The sequence below is a fragment of the Pipistrellus hanaki genome (genome assembly GCF_964339955.1).
Source record: "Pipistrellus hanaki genome assembly, chromosome: 1".
Classification (NCBI taxonomy): Eukaryota; Metazoa; Chordata; class Mammalia; order Chiroptera; family Vespertilionidae; genus Pipistrellus; species Pipistrellus hanaki.
In genome coordinates, this window is record NC_140503.1 from 22,048,160 (window position 1) to 22,064,864 (window position 16,705).

General features: G+C 52.8%; 1 protein-coding gene across 1 annotated transcript in view; it reads left to right on the top strand.

The window, feature by feature from the left end:
* Positions 1-991: 991 nt before the first annotated feature.
* MIDEAS (mitotic deacetylase associated SANT domain protein) overlaps positions 992-16,705 on the top strand; it is a 64,268-nt gene continuing 48,554 nt past the window's right edge. Inside the window, exon 1 of the mRNA XM_084892597.1 lies at positions 992-1,292. The gene's annotated coding sequence lies outside the window, so the exon portion shown is untranslated. The remainder of the gene's footprint in view (positions 1,293-16,705) is intronic.

Sequence of the window (16,705 nt, forward strand, 5' to 3'; positions counted from 1 at the left end):
GCTCTATGGCTTCCTGTACGGCAGTAAAAAAAGATGAAGCTTTGCAACCTGAGGTTCTGTGATCTACCCAATGTGCTAGTAGAAGCAGTATTTTTGAGGGGGGTGGTGGGGAAAGGAGAGGGAAGGGGGAGGAAGGAAAATTGGTGGAGCCCTAAATGATGTTTTTGAGCCACCTTTAAAAAGCTCCCTGTTTTCCACAACAAGGTACAATGAAGCTAATGTTTCTGTTATGAAAGCCCTCCACTGCAGTTTCAAATGTCTGGTGTTTTTTTTTGTTTGTTTTTTTAAAGCCACAGCAAAGGCTAACCCCGTTTTCTCTCCAGTTTTACTGGATCAGGAATTCTTTCTCTCTCCCCCCCCCCCCCCCCCCCAACAACTGCTGCTTCACTACTTTGCTGCTGTTTGTCAGAAATAGAAAGATGGCTTTTTTGTTGTACTTCGTAGGGGTGAGCACATTTATTTTGGGTCACGATAGCTTTCAGAATGACTCTTGCCTGAAGCGCCTCTTCTCAGGACTCCACCCCCCCCTCTGAGCTTTTTGGCCGGCGATGAAACACGGAATGTATCAGGCCCCAAAGAGATCCTCGGTGTTGAGTGTAAAGGAAGAGGTGGAAATCCGCAGGGGAGGAAACCATTTTGCAGCCTCAATGTTTGCAGCCGCTGAACAGCCCCCCTGAAGTGTGTCGTAAATGGTAACCATCCCGCATGCTTCACACCCTGGAAGCGAGGACGGATGAGCGTGCAGACCTTTGGAGGAAATGCGGGGAGGGGACCCGTGGTTTTTTTTTTTTTAAGTCCCGCTTTGCCATTATTTGGCAAAACCCCAGAGCACGCTGCTCTCTGACACGACCTTCTAGCTAGGCAACACCACCAAACTGAAAAACTTTCTCTCCTTCCTCCCCCACCGCTTTGTTTGTGGCTTGGGTGTGTTTTCTCCTGGAACCTCGGCTCCCGGGGGCCCCTGCAGAACCCCAACACCACCTTCTTCCAGACCCGAGAACACAGGCGGGACTGCAACTTCTTCAGCGCAGACACCGCCGGGTGGGGGCGAGGGGTCCGCCCGCTCCTCCCCGGAGCCGGGGCGCGCAGCCGGGGAGAGGCCCCCGCGGCCCGGAGCGCGTGGGCGGCTGCAGGGCCCGGCGCGCCGCCGCGCGAGCAGCTGGGTCACCGCCGGGGCCGCGCCGCCCGCTCGGCGAGGAAGTGACGCCTGCGCCGCCCCGAGAGCAACAAAGTTTCATCCGCGGCCGCGCCGTCCGCGCCAGCGCCCTCCGAGCCGCCGGACCGGCGCGCAGGTGAGCCGCGGGCTGGGCGCCCCTCCGCCGCGGGGAGCGCGGGGACCGGCCGGGGGCGGCGGGGGCCGGGGCGGGCGGGAGGCGGCGGCGGCCCGGGGGCGGCGCGCGCTGTAGGCGGGGGGGTTGGGGGGGGCTCGGCGGCCGGGGCTGGGCCCGGGCTGCGCCCTGGGGTCGCCGCTCCGCCGCGGGACCTCAAGCCGCCCCGGCGGTTGGCGGGCGCTCCGGGCGGTGCTGATCGGACAGGAGCGGGTGCGGGGAGGGGACTCGGAGCGGCCTGCAGCTGGGGCCGGTCCTCCGCCCCGCGCCCTGCAGCCCAACAGGCGGGGCGTCGCTGCACCCCCCCCCTCCTCTCCAGCCCCCTCCCGCGTCCCCCCCTCCGCCGTGCTTTTCGGGGAAGCGTGCTGTTCCTCTTCTCGGCCCTCCGTGAGGTCGCAGGTGGGAAGTTCAAGGAACTTTCTCCCCACTTTTCTTTGCTCTGCCCTCCCAGGAGGAAGAGCAGAGCCACTGAAACGCTTGGGGGGGGAGGGGGAGAAAGCAACCTTCCGCATTTCCCAAAAGCAAAGCCAGCATTGCCCCAAATCCCACCCCTTCGCCTCCCACTCCACGTCCTGAGCCTGACAGCAATCACTGAGGCCTAACACGTTGCGATGCAGCCGTAAAAACTGTCACACGCCCACGTACATATGTGAGCGGTTTCTATATAAAACGCCCAAGCCCACTTCCAGGGGGCTCGGCGGCAGGTCGCTCCTTTCTGGATTCTGAAGCTGCTGGGGCTGCAGGAATGCGCTGGGGGACTGGGATGGTGGTTCCCTCTGGGGAGCCTCGTGGCACAGCGTGTGTGTGTGTGTGTGTGTGTGTGTGTGTGTGTGTGTGTTGAGAAGTTTATGACATCACTGCAGAGTATTGCGGGGCCGGGCCTGGCGGGCCGCGTTGGTGTGTGCAGGAATGTGCGTCCGTGCGGTGCAGGCTCCGCACGCGGGACGGCTGGCTGGAGGTTGGATGGTGCCTTTCCTCGCAGCAGCTTCCTGCCCGCCTGCAATTATTACAGCGCGATTGCACAGTCAGGCATTGTTGGCGTGTATGTTTATACACAGGCTATTGTGCAAGAGTCGTCAGTGGCCGGGAACAAAACGCAGATTTGCATTGCAAATGTCCAGGACAGATCTGGGCAGGAGCTGCAGTCACCGAGTTCTTTTTGGTTTGTAACCTTAGCGAGGTGATTTATTTCCTGGCCTCTCCCTTCACCTTGGACGGTGTGCCAGCGGGCTCCGGAGGTGTTGTGGACCCGGGAGGGCAGGATCCCTTCACTCCCCGCCAACTTTGAGCAGCCTGAAAACTATCCCAGGAGCTGTGCTCCCTTATTTGTGTCTGTAGAAAATGTGGGGTGACGTCAGCAGGAAAAGGAGACGGGAGATGGCTATCAAGCTCCCCGAACGGGAAAGCAGTTTGAATTAGCAGAATTGCATGGCCGCTTGATTTGGGGCCTGGTTCCCAAAAGGACACGTCAGACACGTGTGACTGAGCTGGCTGGTGAACTAGACTTTGAGCTTGAAGTGTCAGCTGTGCAGAAACGTAGCTGGTGGATCCTAATTCCTTTATCGTGTTCCAGGCAAAGGGAAAAGGGCTGGTGCTCTGACACTCTGTGTCTGTGACAGTGTCTGGGGTGGGGGTGGGGGAGTCAGAGGAGTGACTCATGTGTTTGCAGAGGAGCCCCAGACCCGCGGCTGGAGCAAGGCATGCGCAGGCACGCTCTGCTGCACAGGCCAGGGGAGTGGGTCCTTGCACCCACCAAGCTGCCTGCTGCAGGAAAGGAGCCAAGCCTGCAAGTGTGGACAGAAGGCAGCAGGTCCTCCTTAGCCTCAGAGGCGGCTTGCTGTAATAGAGGGATTTAAAACAGTCCTAAAGCATGTACAGTGCCCAGCCCGTGTGGCTCAGTGGTTGAGCGTGCACCCATGAACCAGGAGGTCGCTGGTTTGATTCCCAGTCCCGGCACATGCTGGGATGGTGGGCTCCATCCCCTGGAGGGGGCATGCCTAAGGCAGCTGATGGATGTTTCTATCTTCTATCCTTCTCTCTTCACCTCTCTAAAAATCCATGAAAACATTTGTTTTTGAAAGCATGCACAGGTTGCATGCAGAGCCATTCACACTCCAAATCTCAGCCCACACTCTCTTCTGTCCGAGGCGGGAGACTCTCGGGGGGCAGCACCCAGCCTTGCAGAGGGTACTGTGTGGCTCAGTGGCATCGCCCACTGGAGTGGCCGGTACCAAGGGCCCCGGCACCTGCAGCTCCCCCATGCCTGGCTTTCTCCCCGACCACGTCACTGAGTTTCACCGGGAAGGGACATGCTCCTTTTGCAGCCTCCTGCCAGCTGTGCGCCAGGAGCACAGTGACCTTTTGTCACACCACAACATCAGGCGCAGTCCCTGGCAGGCACCTTTGTGCTTCCAGAGACTTGAGGGGGGAAAAAAACATGTGAAATGAGAACATTTCTGGGTACTCTGGGATGTGCAGACACAGTTCCACAAGGAAATGAGGTTAAAAGTGAAAACACCACCACCGGAGGAGTTCCCATGGGTTGCACAACCCCCTGTTCTGGGTACATTTGGTTTTTTACTGAACTTGGCTGTCAAGGTCCTGGCTGGCTGTCTCACCTGCCCAGGGCAGCGTTGGCTAGGGGTGACTGGGGCCAGCACTAGTTCTGAGGAACAGGGGGTGGGGGCTGGCCCTTCTGACCCCAGAAAAGGCAGCTTTGAGTTGGCAAACGTTTGTGTTCACGTGGAATCTGCAGAGACTAAAAAGGAGGTGGGGCAGGAGGGGGACCCCTTGCAAAGGCCAGAGAAAGAAGGAAGCAGACTCCCCGGAGTTGGGGAGCCAGGGGAAGGAGTTGCCTGCCCAATGGCTTCAGGCCCAGCCTGGCCCGGTTTTGTGCATAACTCCGGCCCTGGCCCTCGCTCGCTCAGCTTTGCGTCTGCATTCACAGAGCTCGCCCTGCGGAGGTTTAAGACGGGAACATAATCCTGACTTCCTCTCCCACCTTACCTAAGCGCTGACGGATGGCCTGAAGTTGCTCCCCAGTTCGTGGCCCCTGAGCAGCCCTGTCGGCTGCCTCGCTATGCCCAGTTTGGAACGACACTGGGAAAGCTCCGAATCAAAAACTTAACATGTTTTTTTTAAAAAAAACAATTTTATTGTTTTAAGAGGAAAAACTGTTGGAGGTCATTAGGGGGCTCAGCAACTCTGGCAAAAAACAAAAAAACAAAACAAAAAACAGCAACACCCCAAGAGGCCCCTGAGAGAGGCAGATGGACAACCCCTGCCATGGAGGTCTTAGAACGGAGGCCTCTTACTTATGTATATTTCTGTTCCTCTGCCTCCTCCCAGCCCTTTCACTCCTTACGCCACAACGCAGTGTTTTGACATCACGATTAACCTCCAAAGCAGGAGGCGGGACACCCCCAGCCAAAAGAGGGCATTCTGGATTCTGAAGACAGTGCTGCCGTTTTCCAGGCGCCCGGCGGTTCTGCCCTGTGAATGTGTTTCCTTCTTTAAAACAGCCCTCCTTCCTTTTTGGTTCTCCCTGAAGCATCTCTTTGTGAGACCCTCAAACCTTTTTCTTTTTTTTTTCCCCTCGTCTACATGACACAGGGCACTGCTTTACGACTTTTCTGTCTCAAGTGCCACTTGAAACGCACACAGGGCTTTGACTAAGCCCGGGATAAAGGGCCCCTCTGTCATCTCACTTAAAATGCCTGCTTGCAGGAGTCACCCTCCTGCTCAGCAACCCTCACTGGCTCCCCACGGTCTGCACGGTAAGGATCAAACTTCTAGGCTGGCCGGCAGGGCCTTCTGCCCGGGGGTCTGGCCTTCGCCGCTCTCCGGCCTGAACCTCCGCTCTGACCCAGTGACCCACTCTGTGTGTTTGTCCGAACTGCTGGTGGCAGCATTCCTGCCTGCCTCCCAGGCCTCCCTGGAATCCTAGAATGTCTCTTCTTTCATCTCTTCCGCTTGGCTCGGTCTCGCTCTCTCCTTTCAGTCCTCCCTCCTGTTCATGTTCACCTTCCCGAGAACTCCCCGGTCACGCCCTGTGGGCCTCCCCCAGGGATTCCAGTAACATCTGAGGGAGCCCCGATCTGAAGAAAATCCAAGGATTTTTCAGCTTCTCTTGTGGGCCATGGTTCCAATCATATTCCGTATTCAACTTGTTCATGTGCCTTTGGGTGGATCAAGCGATCATACTGAAAGGCCCTGTTTATATGTCTCTGTGCCCCAGGGCCTGGTGCTCCTCCACTCACAGCAAGTCCCCGTAGATGATGACAATAGTAATGCAGACGGCGATAGTGTCTGCCTGTGCAGAGGCATGCACAGCCAAGCCACACACCGAGGACCATGGTTCCCAGTCTTTATTCTAAGCGTTTTCCCAGCGCTGCCTCCTCCTCTCTGTTAGTCTCTCTCTGGCGCCTCCTGGCTTTGCACCTCATAGTCTGCTCCATCTCCAGCACCCCTTACTTCGGGGTGCCAGACAGGGTCTGTCCAGCTTCCGAATTTGCTCCTCTGTGGTGATTTAGGCCAGTCCTATGCCCCATGCTGTCCTGTGCCTGCGCACCGGCTCTCAGGGGCGAGCATGTGTGGCCTGGGTTGACCTGGGAACCAGACGGATAGAAGGAGTCAGGGACAGCTCTCAGGTAGGACTTGTGAGCAAGGCAAAGAGAAGCTTCTTGGTTGGCTGCAGGTTTCTTCTGCCCTAAACATAGTGATAGGCAAACTGCGGCTCTCGAGCCACCTGCGGCTCTTTGGCCTCTTGAATGTGGCTCTTCCACAAAATACCATGGCCTGGGCGACTCTATTTTGAAGAAGTGGCGTTAGAAGAAGTTTAAGTTTTAAAAAAAATTGGCTCTCAAAAGAAATTTCAATCATTGTACTGTTTGATATTTGGCTCTGTTGACTAATGAGTTTGCTGACCACTGCCCTAACAGGTATTGAACCTATAAAAGTAGGCCAAATTTGTCCTCGCCAGGTAGCTCAGTTGGTTTAGAGCATCTTCCTGATACAGCAAGATTGAAGGTTCAATCCCTGGTCTGGGCACATACAAGAATCAACCAATGAATGCATAAATAAGTGAAACAAACAAAAACAACCAATGTTTTTCTCTTTCTCTCCCTTCCTCTAAAACCAATCAGTAAATAAAACATTTTTTAAAAATAAAGAAACCAAAACAAACAAACAAAAAAACTAGGCCAAACTATAAAACTGAGTCTTGGGGAGATCCTGGCTAAACCCTAACATTGGGCTTGACTAAGAAGATTCTGTTGTCTCCACCCAGTTCTCATGCTGTTAATCTCAACCTTGCCATATAGACTAAATTCATTCTTTTTTAATTGAGATCTAATTCACATGCCATAAAATGCACCCTGTAAGCCAGATTTAAAAAAACAAAACAAAACAAAAAAACTTTTGTTTTACTTAAAAATAAAATCTGGCTCTGGCCAGTGTGGCTCAGTTGGTTGGGAGTTGTCCCAAGCACCAAATGGTTGCTGGTTCAATTCCCTTTGGGGGCACATCCCCGGAGGGGTCATGCATGAAGCAGCCTTTCCCTTCCACTATCTCTAAAAATCAATACAAATATTAAATTAAAAAAAATAAAACCTGGTGAATTCTTTACTCCCCAGTTTTCTATTCACAAAGTTAATACCTAGAATTCAAAATTTAAAAAAGATAACTTATGCAGTGTAAAGTAAGTCTGAACAAGGATTTCAACATAGGCAAGAGATTATTATACATGTATACAAACATATATAAATGCAATAGAATTGGAAAAATAAATATCTGCTTTAACTTTGAGGGAAGCAAGACTGTCTTGAGAAAAGACGCAAAGCAAAAGCCATAAGAAAATGTTGATAAATTAAACAACATGAAAATTTGAAGGAATAAATTCCTCATCTTCTTATAGTGACCATATTTTCAAGCCTTCGGTGTCCTTGTCGTAAGCAACTACAATTTGTCATGTTTTAGTTACGCTTCCAGATGTAGCCTCTGCAGATAGAAGGAAATATGAATAAATAAACAGTGGCATATTATACACAGGACTCTGATGTCTGTGTTTTTCACTTAGTGCGTATTGGAGATTGCTTTAGGTCAGTGCATACAGAGCTGCCTCACTTATTCTCCCCGTATGAAAATGCCAGGACTTATTTAACTAGTCTCCTCCAGAAGAGCATTTGTGTTGTTGTTTTGTCCCCAGTCTTTTGCTAATACACCCAAATGTTGCAGGCAATATGTTGAATTCTCTTTTAATGGAAAATTCTTGATGAACTGGGATTTGCAGAGAAAACTATCTTTGAAAAGTTATGCATAAACTGCGTTTAATAAACAATATTTTCTAGAACCTGCTGTTTCAATAGATAAGCAGTTTTTAGAACTGAGCAGGACCTTTGGGACTGCTTTCATGCAGCCCCGGCTTTACGGTAACTGCAGTAACAGCGTCTCAGAGAATCGTGAAGTTAAGGATTTAAATGGCTCCAGGGGTAACTCCCTCATTTTGAACGAAGGCTCAGAGAGGGTAAGTGACTTCTCTGAGGCCACACAGCTGTTGAATGGAGGAGTCAGAGCACGAACTCCACATTCCATTCCCCTGTTGCCATCTGCACGGATCACTTAGCCCAGTGGCCGGCAAACTCATTAGTCAGCAGAGCCAAATATCAGTGTGTAGCAGCTACTTTGCTCTGAGGCCTAGTCCTCCATGCCTGCTCTCCTCTCCCCTTTCATCCCCAGTCTTCCATCCCCAGTTTCCCTGCTGCAGGCTTTTGCAGGAGGCCAACACGGAATCTTCCGTATGAATCTGGGTCCACTTCTCCCGTGGCCTCCCAATAGCATGTGCCCTGGGACAGCATAGGAGCCAACAGCCGCCCCCCTTCCACTTGCACTCCGGGTGCTCAGAGGCTCAGGACTTCCTCCGCCGTCTCCGAGGAGGCTGTTTTGAACTTTCCAGCGGGCTTTTAGGATCTGGCCTCCCCAGTCACGGAGAAAAAGAAAACCAGCCTCAGCCATAGCAGTGACGACCCTGCCCGCCGTGGTTTCCGGGGTCCTTTCACTCACGCCCTCCATTCTTTCACTCGTGTATGCCACGTGCGTCTATTGAATGCCTGCCTTGTGCTTTATTTAGCCCTGTGCTAGCTACTGAGGATTCAGAGAAAAGCAGGTTCAGCCTCCTCCTTCAGGGTGCTCCTGGTCTGCGAGGGAGGCAGTGCGCTCACGCACAAAAGCCAAGAGCCGTTAGTGCCACCGATGTCACTGGGAGCATGCGCAGGCGTCTGCTGGGCTCGGGAGAGAACTGGTCGCTTCTGCCAGGCTAGAGGGCTGAGGAATGGCAGGGAAGGCCTAGGGTGGCCCCAGTGCCCTGCGTGGCACCTGGGCTTCATGAAGGCTGGGGAATTAATGAATGAGAGGCTTCCTGGAAGCGCGGATGTTTGAGCTGAATCCTGAGGAACATAGGCGTCCACCAGGCGGCAAAGGGAGTCGGGGCCCTGGGAGCAGCTCCGGAAGGCCTGGGCGGGACACCGCGGTCGGTCCGCTTTGGGAAGCCCAGGCAGTGGTGTGGTGGGGCGCTGGTGGGGAGGGGTGCCGAGAGGGGCAGGCCGGGGCCAGTCATGGCTAGCCATCCGTGTCTGCCAAGAGGATTGGACCTAATCTCTCAGTGGGGAGCGGAGAAGCCACTGGGGACTGACGGTGTGTGTGTGTGTGTGTGTGTGTGTGTGTGTGTGTGTGTGTCTGCACGGGGCAGCAGCAGCAGCAGCAGAGAATGAGGAGGAATCGGCAGGGAGGAAGGAAGAACTCCAGGAGAGAACACCAGTGGTGTCATAGAAGCCGAAGGAGGAGGGACTTTTGCATTTTATGAAAACAGAAACCATGATTTTGTGCATCTAGTAAACATGCCACCCAGAAAGTTCTCCATAAGTACTTAATACATGGAACTAAATTCATCAACTGTCGGTCATTGAGGAATGTCCAGGAGGAGGGCTGGAAACAAGGGTTGGTTTGGGAATTAGGAAGTTGCTGGGGCTTCTGCCCCGAGGGCCTCTCATCGGATCTAACCCCCCTGTGAAACGGGCGGAGCAGTGTTACCTGCCCCAGCGCCGAGCTGACATGTGCGAGGTCTAGAACCCAGGTTTCCTGACGCCAGCCCTGTTTCCCTGAGCTGGTGGGGAAACGGGTGAGGCCACGGGAGCAGAAATAATACCTTTCATTTCTGATATCAACGCCCCAACCAGCAACAGGTAACGGCAGCATTTATGGTATTTGTTCATATGTGTGATTATTATGTGGCTGTGATCCTCTCAGATGTGTGGGTATTTAATTTTATTTTTTATCTTAATTGATTTCATAGAGGAAGGGAGAGGGAAAGAGAGATAGAAACGTCAGTGATGAGAAGGAATCATTGATTGGCTGCCTCTTGCATGTGCCTTTAGCTGGAGTCGAACCAGGGACCCCTCTGTCCATAGGCCGACGCTCTATCCACTGAGCTGAACCAGCCAGGGCTGGGTATTTTATTTATTTATTTATTTATTTTAAAAAATTTATTGATTTTTTACAGAGAGGAGGAGAGAGGGATAGAGAGCTAGAAATGTCGATGAAAGAGAAACATCGGTCAGCTGCCTCCTGCACACCCCCCACTGGGGATGTGCCCGAAACCAATGTACACACCCCCAACCGGAATCGAACCCGGGACCCCCCAGTCCGCAGACCGACACTCTACCACTGAGCCAAACCGGTTTCAGCAGGGCTGGGTATTTAGATTAGACTCTTTTCACAGAGGAAAAGATAGACTTGAGCAGATGTGTTGTCTGGGGTGCCTGAGCAGCCAGTGTGCAGGTTGAAGGATGTGTTGGGGAAGTCCCGGTCTTAGCAGAAGCTGACTCTTGCCAAAATAAGGAGAAAAGAAGGTATTGGAAGGATGTCTGGTGGCTGATGAAATGTCCTGCAAGATTGGAGAACAAGGCTCAAGAGTCGATGAGGCCCTGTGGGAAGCTGGGTGGCTGGAACTGGCCTGGCATCGCTGCTGCCAACTGACCCGGCTGCTGCCACCCCCTTCGGAATGAGTGCTGAGCTTGTCTTGCTCTTTGGTGCCACTCACTCCAGAGGCAGAGCCCAGGCTGAGCATCTCGTTGTCAGTTTAGCCCATGCCCATGCTCTCACTGTCCTGGAGACGAGGTGACAGTGTTCCCAGCGGCAGGTGGGACTCTGCTTCCCACCGGGACTCAGTGCCGGTGCCGGGGACCTAAACACGGGTGCCCGTGCCGATGGACACGTGCCCACTGTAGAAGCCTGACCCCGTTCTCGTCCTGAGATTGGGACGTGGGGCATGCTGGCCATGGGCGGGGGCGGTGGGCATTTCCCTTGGCCACTGAAGATGTCCACGTCTTGATCTTAATCGTTTTGGACGTGTTTCTGAATCCTTTAGCTTCCAGCTAAACTTCAGGATTCTTACATGCTCTGGAGAGCTGAGTATTTCATTAGCAACTAGAGGCCTTCCTTCCCCCTGCCTACACCCTCCCACCTAAGCCTCCCTCTGCTAAGCCTAGTTAAGCCTAAACCTAAGCCTAGCTAAGCCTAGCCTAGCTAAGCCCAGCCTAGCTAAGCCCAGCCTAGTTAAGCCTAGCCTAGCTAAGCCCAGCCTAGTTAAGCCTAGCCTAGCTAAGCCAAGCCTAGTTAAGCCGAGCCTAGTTAAGCCAAGCCTAGTTAAGCCGAGCCTAGTTAAGCCGAGCCTTAAGCCTAGCCTAGCTAAGCCCAGCCTAGTTAAGCCTAGCCTAGCTAAGCCCAGCCTAGTTAAGCCTAGCCTAGCTAAGCCAAGCCTAGCTAAGCCCAGCCTAGTTAAGCCTAGCCTAGCTAAGCCCAGCCTAGCTAAGCCGAGCCTTAAGCCTAGCCTAGCTAAGCCTAGCCTAGTTAAGCCTAGCCTAGCTAAGCCCAGCCTAGTTAAGCCTAGCCTAGTTAAGCCTAGCCTAGTTAAGCCGAGCCTAGCTAAGCCAAGCCTAGTTAAGCCGAGCCTAGTTAAGCCTAGCCTAGTTAAGCCTAAGCCTAAGCCTAAGCCTAGTTAAGCCTAAGCCTAGTTAAGCCTAGGCTTAAGCATAGCTAAGCCTAAACCTAAGCCTAGTTAAGCCTAAGCCTAAGCCTAGTTAAGCCTAAACCTAAGCCTAAGCCTAAGCCTAGCTAAGCCTAAGCCTAGTTAAGCCTAAGCCTAAGCCTAAGCCTAAGCCTAGCTAAACCTAAGCCTAGTTAAGCCTAAGCCTAGTTAAGCCTAGCTAAGCCTAAACCTAAGCCTAGTTAAGCCTAAGCCTAGTTAAGCCTAAGCCTAAACCTAGTTAAGCCTAAGCCTAGTTAAGCCTAGGCCTAAGCCTAGTTAAGCCTAAGCCTAAGCCTAGTTAAGCCTAAGCCTAGTTAAGCCTAAGCCTAAGTCTAGCTAAGCCTAAGCCTAGTTAAGCCTAAGCCTAAGCCTAGTTAAGCCTAAGCCTAAGCCTAAGCCTAGTTAAGCCTAAGCCTAGTTAAGCCTAGGCTTAAGCATAGCTAAGCCTAAACCTAAGCCTAGTTAAGCCTATGCCTAGTTAAGCCTAGCTAAGCCTAAACCTAAGCCTATTTTAAGCCTAAGCCTAAGCCTAGTTAAGCCTAAGCCTGGTTAAGCCTAAGCCTAAGCCTAAACCTAAGCCTAGTTAAGCCTAAGCCTAGTTAAGCCTAGGCCTAAACCTAGTTAAGCCTAAGCCTAAGCCTAGTTAAGCCTAAGCCTAGTTAAGCCTAAGCCTAGTTAAGCCTAAGCCTAAGCCTAGTTAAGACTAAGCCTAGTTAAGCCTAAGCCTAAGCCTAAGCCTAGTTAAGCCTAAGCCTAGTTAAGCCTAAGCCTAAGCCTAAGCCTAGTTAAGTCTAAGCCTAGTTAAGCCTAAGCCTAGTTAAGCTAAGCCTAAGCCTAGTTAAGTCTAAGCCTAGTTAAGCCTAAGCCTAGTTAAACCTAAGCCTAAGCCTAGTTAAGCCTAAGCCTAGTTAAGCCTAAGCCTAGTTAAGCCTAAGCCTAAGCCTAGTTAAGCCTAAGCCTAGTTAAGCCTAAGCCTAAGCCTAGTTAAGCCTAACCCTAAGCCTAGTTAAGCCTAAGCCTAAGACTAGTTAAGCCTAAGCCTAATTAAGCCTAAGCCTGGTTAAGCCTAAACCTAGTTAAGTCTAAGCCTAGTTAAGCCTAAGCCTAGTTAAGCCTAAGCCTAGTTAAGCCTAAGCCCTCCTGCCCTTTTCCTCCTGCCAGAAGCTGATACTTATCTCTTCAGAGTCCTCGCGGTGAGGGGGACCCAGGTGCCAGGCTTTGTGCCCCCGAAGTGCCTTCCCACCCTCACCAGGGTTTCCTTGGTGGTGCTCCACCAGGAAGTGCAAAGACAGGCCATCGCGCAGACGACCAGCTCACCAAGATCTACTCTAAAATCCACTTTATGGATGTCCACCTGACCCAGGCCAGGCCCTGGGCCTGCCACTGCTCCCTCACATCCTCTCAGGCTGCCCATGGGCACCTGCTCTGCGCCAGGCAGGAGACAGGCACACCTGCAGCTGGTGCCAGCGTCCTTCAGGGAGGAAGTTCAACCACAGAAGCGCTAAGGCTGGGGCTCAGGAAGGCAGCAGGAGGCAGGTGGCTTCTGGCAGGAGGAAAAGGGCAGGAGGCATCCGGGCCGAGCACACAATGCACACAGCACAGAGCCGCTTCTCCCAGCCCACCGAGGAGCAGCGAGGACACATGTGGGTGCTGGGACGGGCGAGTGGCAGGAGAGAAGGTGGAAAGGTGGGCGGGGCTCCCACAAGCCCCACGCTGAGGGGCGTGAGGTTTCTCCGGCAGAACTTGGGCAGTTGTCAAAGGTTTTTAACAGTGACGTGGTCAAAGCTGCATCTGAGTAAAGGAACTCGGGTGCTGTACGCTGGCTTTGCACAGAGAAGGAACTAGAGAAGACGAATCAGCAGATGTGAGAGGAGAGCCTGGAGCTCTTTAAAACAGAGGCCCTGTTCGGTCTGGTGATGGTGGGACAGGCTGTGGCTCTGTGGAGGGGGAGAGGAGGAGGTGGCTGCAGGCTGCAGGCTGCAGCGGGAGCCCGGGGCGGGGCCTCGGGCCTCGGGCCTCGGTTTGTCTGTGAGATGAGAAACATAGCTGTCGGTGGTCCTTTCCTGCATGAAGGTCCACAGGCCTGTGACTGGAGCCAGGCAGGTGGTGTGTTCGGTGCATCCCAGAGGAACCTCTGGAACAGCTCTCCGGGGTCTGCATGCCGCTTAGAGAGTGCTGTGCGGTAGTCTTTCCCACCGGGCTTTCTTTCTTAAAATGGAATCACCGTAAGGGCTGAGGCCAGGCGTGCCTGGGCCTACTGGACAAGTGCATGGCTTATGTCATCTGCAAAGCATGTTTCCAGACCCTGAAAGCACAGATCTCCTTAGACATCTGAAGTGTGTCTTTGTTCTGGGCCCCTGGAGGTCAGCCCGGGGAAGCCGGGGGTGGGGTAGGGGTGATGTCCAGGGAGGTGCTGGTTTGTTTTTGGGAGGGACAGAATGTGTGGCCTTTGTTTCTGCCTCCATAGAGCCTGCCCCTACCCACCCCAGCCCCCCATCTCTCTGCCCCCCCGTCGTTATCCCTCCACAGCAAATCAGCTGAGCTACCTCCAATGTCTATCCCATCATGGGGTGTGCACGCCAGACGCCCAGCCCCACTGGGGAGTTGGGAAAAGTGGATTTTAGAGTAGATCTTGACTGGCAGGATTGGGAGGTGCGATCAGGAAAACTACTCTGGAAAATAGATAGTCCAGGTAATCCACACAAAACAATATGTTTTTAAGATGTAGAACGTGAGACTATAAGAATGCTAATTTCCTTTTACCTATCAGTATTATTCTTGGGAATTTACTTTAAGGAAATAATTCTAAACAGGAAGAGAACTATATGCACAAAGATATTTAGAGCAACATAGCTTAAAATAGCAAAAACTTATAAGTAGTAGCCTACATGTTCCACATGGCATATAATGCATGATATCAAGACACAGTGACTATTGTGCCACCGTTAAATTAATGTGAAAATTATATCAACTCATGGGGAGATGTGGGCTCATTTTGGCGGAAAGGTGGCTTCTGTTTTCGCAGGCAAAGTTGCACATACATTTGATGCGTGCCTACAAACTGATTACATTGGCTGTAATATACATTGGCACAAAGTAAGTCCTGGGTTTTGGTGGATCGGTTATGAATGGAGTATTTGTGTGTTTGAAATTGCCTTAGAAATATATATATAGAGAGAGTCTATATACTTAAAAAAAAAAAAAAAAGACCTTACCATATCAAAGACTTTGGATCGGGGTGGGAAGGAGGCCAGGGGAGAAACTCTGTTGCCACGAAGACAGAACTGCTGTGTCTGAACCATGTGCACTGCAGGGCTGGAGAGCTCAGATTGGCTAACGTGGGCCGTTCTAATAACTGGAGATCGGACCTCACAGGCCCGCTCACTGTGTAACCGGGGGGCTCCCTGCGTGGACCCCGCCCGGCCCAGGCGACTTCCAACGGCCTTCGAGGCCCCGGACAGGGGCTCCCCACCCTCGTTTCCAGGGAGCCAGTGCAGCGGGCATGTGTGCATTGAGGCGCGTCTGTGAGCCGCCCCTCACCTGGAGGCTGCCTGGCCCTGCAGGCCCGGCCACGGGGGGAGGCAGCCACAGGGGGAGGCGACGATTCTCCTCTCTGCAGCTCAAACAGGCTGCCGGGAGGGTGTGCTTTGCAAACTGACTCCGGCAGCCGGCCTAACCCAGGGGGATTCCTGGTCAGTTACCGTCTGGGGTGTTTCCAGTGTGGCTCACATTTACTGCGGTATTGACATTTAGAGGTGCCCTTTGGTGCTAGCCTCATAAGCCCCCCACATCCATCCAGGCTAGCTTTGGCTTAGCTGGGAGGGCCCTCGGCGGCCTGCCTCCCAGCTTGCCGTGGGCTCTGCCGGGACTTGCCAGCGGCAGGTACGGCCTTGTGACAGAGCAGCTGATCCTTTTCTGACCACATTTTCCCATCTCCGGCATTTCAGAGCCGCGGGCTGCCCGGGGAACAGCCTTTCCGCCCACCATGCCCCCTTGGCTTTGCCCGTCCGTGTGTGCAGCCTTTTCTCCTCAGGCGGGACCTTCCCTGACAGGTGGAAGGCCTCTTGGGAGGGCCCGTGACCAGACCTTCCCTGGGAGCAGCACAGGTGATGGAGCCGCCTTAGTGCTTGTTTGGAGACACAGGAAGGAGAGGGCTGGGCAGGCCTGGCCGGGCAGGTTGAAGCCTGCACAACAGAAGCCACTGCAGCAGAGCACAGGCGGGGAGATGGCCAGGCCCTGCTGGTGCCTGGTGTTTTCAAGCGTACCTCTCCCAAGGCCATATTGCAGGACTGCCAGAGATTTGGAGGGTTTTTTTGTTTTTGTTTTTATTTTTGTTTTTGTTTTTGTTCCAAGATCAGACTGAAATAGGGCTTTCTGGGTGGAGGTTTGCCAGGATCAGAGAGAAATTGGAAAGCGTGTGGGTCCAGGGCACGCCTAGATACTTCTCAGGGTACGCAGGCCAGTTCCACGTTTTCCACGACACGCCTGCTGTGTTACATGTTTGGAGGCAAGGGCGGGGACGTATGTCCATGCGCTTCTCTGGAATCTCGTGTCCATTCCTAGACCTACTCCACCGAGATCACTGCTGGTGGCGCAGTCACTGTCACAGAATCTAAGCAACAAGCTGTCTTCCTGAGCCCAGAGCCAGCAGTGACTGCTCGTCTCAGTTCCCTAATTCAGAGACCACGTGCTTGCCCCAGGGTTGTCAGCAGCTCAGTCTCTTGAAGCTTGAAACACATTTCCATAGAAACTGTGCCATAAATGGTGGCTGGGTGCCTCGGCTGGCCCACGGCGAGCCCTGGGGTCACCTCCGAGGTTGCTGAAGTGGGTATTAGTAAAATTGAGAGCGCTAATACGTCAGTTAGCGTCAGCACCCAGGACATTGGAGGTTAAGGGGTGTTGTTAATGTGTGTAACTTTGGTTTCTTTGATGACAGGTGCTCTCCTGGTAAGGGAAGTTCTGGGGCCCTTGAGGGGCCCCTCTCCCCTCCCCCACAGTTGTAACCCCTCCTCTCCCTGTCCCCTGAGACCTGGGTTGAGGTATTTTTATGATTAATAAATCCTATTCAATGGTCCTTACTTCATCAACATCATCATCGTTATTGTTATTTAAACCATCTTGACCAACTTAACAGAATAAACATTCTGTCTTAGCAATTTACATTGTTCAGAATTCTCTTCTGATGGCTGCTAATATGCCTGTGGAAGTTTGGTTTTTAATATTTTTTAATATTTCTATTATTGATTTGAGAGTGGAAGAGAGAGAAAGAGAGAGAGAGAAAGAGAGAGAGAGAGAG